Source organism: Panthera pardus, unplaced genomic scaffold (genome assembly GCF_024362965.1).
Source record: "Panthera pardus isolate Hobbes unplaced genomic scaffold, ASM2436296v1 HiC_scaffold_20, whole genome shotgun sequence".
Taxonomy (NCBI): Eukaryota; Metazoa; Chordata; class Mammalia; order Carnivora; family Felidae; genus Panthera; species Panthera pardus.
Genome location: NW_026526766.1, coordinates 80235415 through 80246205, shown reverse-complemented (window position 1 = coordinate 80246205; position 10791 = coordinate 80235415). Strand labels below are relative to the sequence as shown.

The 10791-nt window shown below is 52.1% G+C and overlaps 1 protein-coding gene across 3 annotated transcripts in view; it reads left to right on the top strand.

Moving 5' to 3' along the window:
- The first annotated feature begins 2306 nt into the window (after nt 1–2306).
- GGTA1 (glycoprotein alpha-galactosyltransferase 1 (inactive)) overlaps nt 2307–10791 on the top strand; it is a 57291-nt gene continuing 48806 nt past the window's right edge. Inside the window, exon 1 of one of the 3 annotated variants that reach the window (XM_019453973.2) lies at nt 2307–2714. The gene's annotated coding sequence lies outside the window, so the exon portion shown is untranslated. Of the gene's footprint in view, nt 2715–3605; nt 3732–10791 lie in introns of those variants that run through there. The other 2 variants (XM_019453972.2, XM_019453968.2) reach the window with 2 other exon arrangements.

Here is a 10791-nt window from a genome sequence, read left to right as displayed (position 1 = left end):
ACTTTTGCGCGTGACTGTTTGGGTCCCTCTCCCCGAACCCTTCACCTAGCAAACTCCTCCTCCCCCCAGTCTCAAGGTCCTCTATATCTGCATTTCCCCCTCAGAGCCCGGATCGTTTGCCCGGAAATCATTAACTGGGCATGTCATTGTCTGGGCCGTTGACTCCCCCAGCCTTGTTTGCTTGGTGTCCTTCCACTTGAAGAGGAGGGGCTGACACGTAGTAGGGTTCTGATAAATATTTGTTACAAGAAAGAAGGAGGTAAAGAGAAGAGGGTCTTCGGGCCCCGGAGCGCTCTGGCCATATGTGGAGAGATGGTGAATAGTCACATCACTTGTCTGTGCCTCTGCTTTCTTCCCTGGAAAATGGGGACGTGATCAGGGTGTGCCGAAAATTATGTGGGCTCAGGTACAGGTAAAGCACTTGGAGCCAACCCCGGCAAGTGATGGGAGCTGGCGCCTCCCTGACCCACCCTTCCTCTCCATGAACATTCAGCCTCACACTCTTGTGATGTGGCAGCAGGCTCCACAGCCCCGTCACCAACAACTATCTACTTTTGACTTTACCTTCCCCGTGAACTAGTCATCTTATCTCATTTTGCATATAAGGCAAATGAATCTCAGAAGGGAAGAATGACTAATCCTTAAACCTAGAACTCCTGACCCCCAGACAAAGTGAGTATGGTCTTTAAGGTGTTTTCCGGCTCAGATGTTCCGTCAGCAAGACTGAAGTTAAATTTTGAGCACCACGTGGATCCTCTCAAAGCAAAACAAGAAAACTTCCAGACCCACAGTGTGGAATTAAGTTATATTTATCTTATTGTTACTGAAATATGTATAAACCTAAAATTAAGGACGAACTCCTCATGCTCACAGCTCTATAAACCAACCATAAAGCCCACACAAATCTTCTAAGAAAACAGAAACACAACCACGAAAGCAAGAACATCCAAATTAAATGAATAGGGCTGAAGATGCGTTGCTGAAATCAGAGATCGGACACCAGGTGTTAACAGTAGCAGAGTAATGTTTTCACATGTTTTATGTTTCCGGTGTCCTCGTCTTTTGATTTGGATCACGGTGAACCACCACTTGGGCCACTGTCAGAGTTACTGTCATCGTTTTCTTAAAACACACACACGCACAAAACTCGTTTATAATCCAGTTTGATGGGCGAGCAATTTAAACAATGCATTCTCAAATGCAATAATGAAAAATGGGAAATAATGCCCTGAGTATAACATCGCTCATTGTATGTTTACGGTGATACTGACTACACTACTGATGAGTGACTACAAGTTCACCAAAGACAATAATGGCCCCGTTTATACTCTAGCAAAGGACCCATTGTGGTCATTGCCATGGAGCTCCTCATTCCTGAGCTGCTGTGTGGGGCTGATGATTCAATTCTCCCACCGCTTTACTCCACTGGACCCATTGGGAAACTTCATTCTCCCAAGCTCCAAGGCGTCACCTGGCCCACTTCGTGGCCTCTGTGCATGCTTCAAGTATTCAATCAGCCCTCTGTTCCTTTCTCATTGGAATGAAACAATTAAAAAATTATACACCACACTCATGTTTTGTGCCGCTTTCATCAAAGTATAGTTCCAATGCATTAAAATACTTCAGAAGCTAATTTCTCAGTCTCTCAAGTTGACGTTCAATGACAAATGACCCTGGAAAAAGGATGTTTTGAGTTTCCACCGGCAAAATACCCGGCCGTGAGCCCGAGTGTGGGAGTAAGATGCCTGTTGTCGGTTATCAGCGCAGGGCAAGGGCCGCCGGATGTGCCTACATCAACTCACCAGAAGTGAATCGCCGTCATGCTGGGCGCAGAACTCTCAAGTACATTTTGGGGGGTTCTCTTTTAAATAATTCCAGTGGAGAAGCCCGGGGGGTGTGTAGGGAAACTCGGGCTCAAGTCTGCGAACATGCGCGGGCAGGACCCGCGCTGGGTGCCCGGTGACCAGCCCCCACTTCCGGAGCTTTGGACTTGGGGGGACCCCAGCAGGGCGGCTCAGGCTCCGGCCCGCCCGCCTGTCGCTGTCTCCATCTGCACTCTTCCTTCCCCAGGAAACAAATGGTGGATCAGACCTCCCAGGCTCTCCGCCTCCCCAGTGTCTGGCGACGCGCCAGGGCCCCGAGGCCCCTCCCTGCACCACTGGGTGACAGACCCCACCCCACCCTCCAAAGCTCCGGGTCCCCCCACCCCACCCCACCCCACCCCCACCCCCACCACGTGCAGCCCGAGAAGGCAAAGAGGCCCAGCCGCCCTCACCAGGGATTTTCTTTTCTTTTTTTGCTGGTTGCAGGCTTTTTTCTGCCTGAGTGAAAATGAAACAGACACCCCCTCCGCCTCCCCGCCGGCAGACACACGCACCCGCACTCACGCACTCGCGCGGCCGGCCTCCCGGCCGCCAGTGTCCGGGGCGGGCCCGGCTCTGCACACACAGCAGCGGGCGGCGCAGAGCGGGGAGCGCCGCCGCTGTCTGTCGAGCGCTCGCCGGCTCCCGCGCGCCCCTGCCCGCCGCCCGCCGCCCGGGAGCAGCGCCCCGCGGCCGGCCCGGCCCGGAGCGCAGGCTGCACACCCCGCCCCGGCGCGCCCCGCGGGGCTCGGGCAGAGGCGGCGCGGCCACCGTGCGGGCCGCCGAGGGCGCCGCCGGGCCGGGGGCCGAGGCGCGGTCCGGCCCCGAGTGCGCCCAGGCTCTGCGGATCAGGTGGGTCCCGCGGGGCGCCGCCCGAGCCCCGGGAGGTGGGAGCTGGGCCCGGCCCGGGGGCTGCGGGCGTGGCTTGGGGGGCGGCGGGGAAGAGGAGCGGGGCCACCGCTCCGGCCCTGCCCTGTTTCTGCCCTGCCTGTGTCCCCGCTTTTGTTCTTGTCGCTCTCTCTCTCTCTGCCCCGGTCCCTGTCCCCATCCTGTCCCTGTCGCTGCCTGTGCCCAGCCTGCAGACTCGCCGGAGGGGCGGCGGGCCGAGGTCTCCCCACGGGGCCGACGGGGTGCGGGCGGGAGAGAGGAGCCCCGGGGGGTGCGCGGTGGGACCCCCGCCCCTGGGGGAATCTCGAAAGGAGTGAGGGGTCTGTCCTCGCCCGGGGGGCAGGACAGAGGGAGGGCTCTCGCCCTGGACTACTTGGGAAGAGGATGCCCCTGAGAAGGGGGAGCCTGAGAGGGTGACGAGAGGGGGCGCCGGAGCCCCTGAAAGCTGGGGCACGGAGGAGGAGTGGTCCGAGAGCGCGGACCCAGCCAAACTCGGCACAGCGAAAGTTTCAAACATTTGTAACTTTGGCAGCAAAAGGGCCTGCTGCACTGGGGTGAAGGGAGGAGACAGGGTCCCTTCAACTTTACAAACAGCCCCGTTCCTGCTCGAAAGGGACACCACCCCGCCGTTGAAAATGGCAGAAAAACAGCTAAACAGAATGATTGCACAAACTCTTGAAAGGCATCCAAAAAACAGTAAAGTGGAAAAAATTGTTAGCGCTGGAGGAGAGAAAGCAGAGCGACTTGAGATTTCCCAATCTGCCCGCTGGCCGGGCCGGGGAGGAGGAGGAAGGCGAGGAGGGTGTCAGCGCCTCTCCTCCTCCCCGCCACCATCCCCTCCCCCGCCGCCCCTGCACCTCTCCCATCCCGCCCCCGGAAGGAACCGGGACCAGGCGGCTGCTTCTGTGGCTTTGCTCGCCGTTTGCACTCCTTCTGGATCTGGCGCAGGCCTCGTTGCCTTCTTCATTTACCTGGAAATAGGTATGTCTCAGGAGGCAGGAGATGCTGGGGACCCCAGGCCTCACTGCTTCTTAGCTGGGAGACGCTATCCCCGGGAAGCCTGTTTCTGCAACTATGAAATGGGGGTGCTGCTCTGAGTAAGAAAATGCCAGCGTGTGTGACCTGCGGTGGGGACATGGTTATTCTGTTGCACTTCTGTGCCTCTTTGGCTGCACTAAGCAAGCACTTTCTCCCTGGTTCTGAGTTATTGCTGGGTGTACCGTGTCTCTCCTACCAGATGGCAGGGGAGGGGGGGCAGGTGCAGATCTCAATTGTTGTTGGAAGTGGCAGGTATTCAATGACTTAATAAAGCAGAGCTGGGAATGCCCCTGGGGTTTACCTTGGTCCAGGAGATTGCAGACTGTGCTCCTGGGAGTCTTGAGATCCTGGCTCTGGAGCCACCGTAGTGGGGGAGGGGGGCCTACAGGGCAGGGCTTTGACCCCTCCTTCCTTCTTTCAGAAGGAACAAGCTCCCTTCTGCCTTTATCTCTCCTATGTATATTGGGAAACCCCAGGGGCTGTTTTTGTTATCAGATTCCTCAGATCCAGTCTGCTTTGGAGAAACTGAGTCAAGAGGTATGCAAAGTGGTTTGTGTAAGATTCTCTGGTGGCCAAGCCTTGCCAGGAAGCCTGTCTCCTGAGTCATGGGCCACGAGCACCTTTCCCTTGGCCATGGTGGCTCCGAGCAGCCATTTCTCCAGCTGTTAGCACCAGCTCACCTGGATCCTAACTCCAAGGCCTCTGGTTCACCTTCTTACCCTTCTGGGAGAAGAAGCCATGAATCACATCCTCTGAGATGTTTTCGGACTTTTGTGGGACCTTTAGATGTGAGTAGAACTAACAGTTTGTTCATAGGCTAAGATCAAAAAGAATTAGGTTCCCCAGGAGCTAGTCAGCACACTGCCCTTATCATAGCCCAACACAACAGGGTGGGGGATCTTGTTGCCTCATTTTATAGTAAAGGAAATGAAGTTCAGAGAGGCCAAGTAACTCACCCACGGATGCTCAGCTTCTAACTCAAGGCTGGGATTTGAATGCAGCCCTGTCTGACTCTAAGGCTTGTGCTCTTTATATTACATCATCTCTCCTAATGGTTAGAAAACAGCTAATGGACAGACATCATTAAGATGGGAGCAAGAGTGAGCGAGAATAGCTGAAAGGGGACAGCATTAAGCCGGAGACTGGGCATTCATATAGGGACATTCACACTATAAATATAATTGTATTTGAAATGACTGTGTTTTCTGCCCTGTACGTTCTTTTTATTTTAGTGGGTTTTGGTAGATCCTTACAAATTATTTTTCTAATTTTTAATTAAAGTATCATCTAGATACAATAGTATCCACAAATCTTCAGTTCAAACATGTTTTGACAATTGTTCACACCTATGCAACCACCACCCAAAGTGACAGGTAAATATTTGCAACATCCTGGAAAGTTTCCATTTCCAACTAATTTTCCTTCTGTCCCTCCCAGACAACCATTTCCTGATTTTATTACCATTGATTAATTTTGCCTGCTCTTGTACTTCGTGTAAATAGAATCATACTGTATATCTCTGGTTTATTTCACTTGACGTTGTGGTTTCCAAATTCACCTGTATTGCTGCATATATGAGTAGTCTGTTCCTTTTTATTGCTTGAGTAGTAGTTTATTCTGTTGTATGGGTATACCACGGTTTGCTTATTTATTCCCTTACTGAGGAACGCGTTGGGTTATTTCCAGTTTGAGCTCTTATTTCTTGTAGAATTCTTTTGTGGACATTGGTCTTCATGTAGGACTGAAATTCGTGGGTCATAGGGTATACCATTTTACCTTCCCACAGCAACGTAAGGCTCTTGCAATTATTCCACATGCTTGATGATATTTGGTGTTGCTTTTATTTTAGTCGTTTTGATTTTAGCCATTTTAGTGGCAGGGTGATGGTATCTTATACCTTCTATTTTTATGATGCAATTTTAAGGGCTGTTGGAGAAGACAGCATGAACAGGGGGCAGAATATAAAATAAGATGGTGGTGTGGAGGCCACCAGAAGCCATGCCTCCGGAGGGAAGGAACCTAATGGAATTGTTGGAATTGTGACATTAGGAATAGGAAATTCTGGGCTTAGGAGAGCTCTCTGTGTATCACCTGCAATTTAAGACCTGGTACTTTTACTCTATAAACTAAGCAAGTTTGTCCACGCTTATGGCTTTTTTTTTTTTTAATTGTTTTTAAAGTCTATTTATTTATTTTGAGAAAGGGGGGGGGGGAGGGGCAAGAGAGAGGGAGAGAGAAAGAATCCCAAGCAGGGTCCGTGCTGTCAGCACAGAGTGCAATGGGGGCTCGAACTCATGAACTGTGAGATCATGATCTGACCTGGAAAGCAAGAGCCAGACACTTAACTGACTCAGCCACCCAGGTGCCCCCATGCCAATGACTTTAAATGCTACCTCCAGAGCAGTCATCTTTATCTCCAGTTCACATCTCTGTTTCGGGTCCCCGATTCACATGTTTCACTGCCCACTGGGCATCTCTTCTTGGATGTCTCAAAGATGCTACAAACTTGGCAAGGCCGGACACAACTCATTATCTCGTATTGGCTTTCTGTCATGGGTCACTGGATGAATGATGGCACCACTAGCTGAGAGAATACATAACGAGGAACATTTGGGTCAAGGGCAGAGATAATGTATTTGGTTCCACGCTAAATGGTGTGGAGCAGCCTGGGAAGATAAGGGCAGGAAGATGCACTGGGCAGTTAGGAGATTACTGAAATCTGCTGGGAGTAATTTTGGTGGGATGGAGGACAGACAAGCTAGATTGCTGAGATATGAGAGGGAAAGAAGTGGAGATGGTGAGTACAGGCAATACTTTCAAGAAATTTGTGTGAAAAGGCCAGAGGGAGATTGAGCTACAGTTGTAGGAAGGTGAAGGTGAAGGGAAGGATTTTAGGACGGAAAAGACAAGGGAGATACAGGCCAGGGGAAGGACTCAGTCTAAGAGAGGTAAGAGATGGCCAATAGGGCAAAATTCTAGAGGAGCAGAAGGATGGATGTCTCCACCTCTGTGACTGGGTGTGAGTGAATGAAGGTTCCAATGTGTATCGACTACAGAATTCTCTATTGACCTTCCATGTGCACAACTCTTAATCATGACGTGGAAAGTTCTTCACCATCTGCTCCCTTTGTGTCTCATATAGTGTGCATCACATGATACTATCATAGAGTATCACTATATGAGACATGCTATAGTATGTCTCATGGAGGGTGTATCAGCTAGCTTTTGCTGCAGCTATGCTGCATAACAAACAACCCCCAATCTTAACGTCTGACCACAGAAGTTTATTGTTCACCTTACATGACGGCTGGAGAGCCATTGTGATACATGGTTTTGTGGCTGTGCTGCAGGTGCCAGCCAGCCAGAAGATCTGCCCATGTGTCTTCTCATTGCAGGACATAGGCTGAAAGAGCTGCTTCTATCTGGTATATGTCATGTTCATGGTTAGAGTTGGAGGAAGAAGGAAATGATGTAATGCCTCTTAAAGCCTTTACTCTAAACTGGCACACTGTCACTTCTACCCACATGCTGCTGGTCAAAGCCAGTAATATGTCCATGCCCAGAGGCAATGGGACAGATGTATATACAGGCACGTTTTGTTTTATTGTGCTTTGCAGACATTGCATTTATTTATTTATTTATTTATTTATTTATTTAATTTATTTATTTTTTTTACAAATTGAAGGTTTGTGGCAACCCTGGGTCCAGAAAGTCTAGGTGCGCCATTTATGGCAACAGCATTTGCTCACGGCACCTTTTGGTCATTCTTGCAATTTCTTCATGATTTCAACAAACGCTTTCACTATTACTGTATTTGCATTGCTGCAATCTCATGAGAGAACCTTGGCAGATGAGAAGCTGCTTCTTATGGATGAGCAAAGAAAGCGGTTCCTCGAGATAGCATCTACTGGTGAAGAGGCCGTGAAGATGGTTGAAATGACAACAAAAGATTAAGCATATCACATCAGCTTGGTTGATGGAGCAGCGGCAGGGCTTGAGAGGACCGGCCTCAATTTTAAAAGAAGTCCTAATGTGGGTAAAATGCTATCGAACAGTATCACATGCTACCGAGAAATCATTCTCGTAAGGGAGAGTCAATTGATGGAGCTCGCTGCACCGGTGTCTTATTTTCAGAAATTGCCAGAGCCACCCCACCCTTCAGCAACCAACGTCAAGGCAGCCCTTGACAGCCCTCTGCCTTTGCTGTCTGGCAGAGAATGATGCTCGGGAACAGTAATCCAAATGACCACATATATTTGTTAAGAACTCCCCGATACGAGTCTCCATTTATTCTTTTCTCTCTGAACTAATCCCCCCCCGCACGGCCGGCCTACTCCTTGGTACCGTGGCTCTCTCTTCAAGCATGGCGGTGTGCTTTCAAATCGCTGTATTTCTGCACACACGATCCCTCTGTCTGGGAGTCTCCCCCCCCGCCCCGCCCCCAAATCTATGATCTAGGCAGTCCTACCTCTTTGTTGTCCTTTTACTTCCGTCCCTCTGCTCCTGCTTAGTTGAGGTGCACCTGCACCCCTCTCCAGCCCGGAGAGGCTGGGCTGCTGTGACCTCCAGTACATCTTGTCCCCGCAGCCTAAGCCTTCCCAGACACCACACTGACTGGGTTTTGGATCGCTCCCAGGCTCCACTCTGCCCTCAGAGTAAGTTACATGTTCCTTTACGTGACATCCAAGATCCCGCACGAGCCGCTCTCTGAACAGCTTTCTTCCCATCACCCTATCCCTTCGACTTTCTGCTCCAGCTTCAGGGATCTCCTACAGTCCCTGACACCCTCTCCTGGCTTTATGCCCCTGGGCTTTTTCCCATGCTGCCCCCTCTGCCTGGAACCCCTTCCTCCCTTCCTCCCCAAATCCACCTGCAGACTCCTACTCATCCTTCAAGACCCAGCTCAATCATCATCCTCTCGGTGAAAAGGCAGTTTCTTCATCCTGCCTCCCGGAAATTCGGCCCTCCCCCGCCCCCCGCTCCCCCTCCCCCGCCACCCTGGGCATCCTGAACTTAACATTCCGTCAAGTGTGGTCCTTTCTTCCTTTCTCTGTGAGCCGCAGGAGCCAGAGGGCACGCTGCACACGACCACCGCCCTCTTAACTGACCTGCTCCGGTGGTTAAGTGTGGCCTCCGGAGGCCCCCTGCTGAGTGTGCACCCTTAGTAGCTGTCAGGCCCGAAGCAAGACCCCTCACCTCTCTGCCTGGGCTGAACGGTCGGCTCACAGGAGCTTCGTCGCGCCCCTCGGAGAGGGAGGCCAGGTGGGTTAGTTTGGGAAGTCACACTGATAGAGAGTCCGGTCCGTGTACTAAAAGCAAAGGGGTCATCATTTAGTATACTCAACCCAGAATAACTTCGAAAAGGCCTTTCCGTTCGAAAAAGAGGAAGTAAAAAAATGTCGTTTAAGTCTCCAGCCAGAGAGCTACTCTCCGCTCGGCTTGTCCAAACCCAGCGTGGAGGCCGCAGAGGTCGGCTGCATGCAATCAGACCCAGCCGGGGGGAGGGGGGGGGGAGGGAGCTGCCAGGACGCGGGCGCCAGCAGCCACTGTGCTCATTTTTATTGCCACATAGAGTTTCCGTGAGGGAGAGGTGGTGATGGCTGGTGGCGGGATGGAGACCCCACGCCGTGCGCTCACGTTTCTGGGCGCCGGGGAAAGCCCGCGCAGGCATTCCCCGAGGGAGCTGGGTGGTGGGCATGTGCTTCCTGTGGCTCCTCTCTGAAGCCACGTGTGCTTGGCAGATGGCAATGGCAGGAGAGAGTGTGGTGCTGCCCCTTGAGGCAGGTCCCAACTCAGGGGAGTGAGTGATCTGAGAGGGAGGAGGAGGGCCCAGGCAGAGCATGTCTGGGAAGCCGGGGGCAGAGCGGGGTTCCCGGGAGGATGTTGGCAAGAGGGTTGAATGGCACTGAGAGGCTGGGTGGGGAGAATGAGCCCTGGAAGGAGGTCAGCTGGCTATGGGTTGACAGCAAAACCCCGGGGAAACAGAAAAATAAGTATGGAATTATTATAATTGGGGTTGTCTACGCGAGTCGGCAGTTTGAAGAGTGAGGTCGTGTTTCCATCTTGTTTGAGCATCACAAAAGCACTGTGAGGGTCAGAAAATTAGAAATAATTCCCCTGCGTTATGTGGGGGGAAACCGAAGGATGGACTTCTAATGTTTTGGCCAAAGTCTCTCAAGAATGAATGGCAGAACGAGGGCACGGAAGCCAGGTCCGGACTCCAAATATAGTATGGCCTGGAGACCCTGGCAGGGGGCAGGCAGGGAGAGCAAAGGTGGTTCCGAAGGCTCAGGGATGCTGGGCCCCAGATCCATGTCTCGCCCAGGACAGGGCTCCTGCCTGGTGCTGCTCAGACAGAAATCAACCAGAGGGTGAAAGGCAGCTTCTGGAAGAGGCTAGGAGAGGGAGGCCAGGTCTTGTGATTAGTTCTTAAGGAAAGTTCTTAATTCCATCCCTGCTCTTGTCTTCAGGACCCTTGCTTTAAATGTCCACTGACGGGCAGGACACTGAAAAGAGTCTGGGCTGAAAGTGAGCTGGCCCAGCCCCATCCTGTACTGGTGCTCCCAGCGGTCGGAGCCGCTGGGGCCTCAGTTTCCCTGTCAGCAAAATGGCCCCGAGGCCGTGATCTAGCAAACTTCTCTCTGAGCAACTCCTGCTGTTAAAACAGCAAGTCCAAACCCCCAGGAAATGAACACTCGAACTAAAAGCCAAAGGGGAGGAGGAGCTGTTGTGCCCGGAGGGAGCCCGAGGTTGTGGCTCCCATTTGCCAGATGGGACACCGGGGACGTGGTTCTGGGAGATGCACCTGTTCCAGAGACTCATGCTTTGAAATTAGCTATTCATTCAGCATTCACTGAGCCACCAGAAATTCACTCACTCATTTACTGACACACCCAGAATACGTTGGGCAGCTGCCGTGTGCTATGCTAGATACCTGAAGGTAGCAGTGAACAGAGACACAGTCCCCGCCCACGGGGACGCTGGGATTCTCTTGGGAGATAGT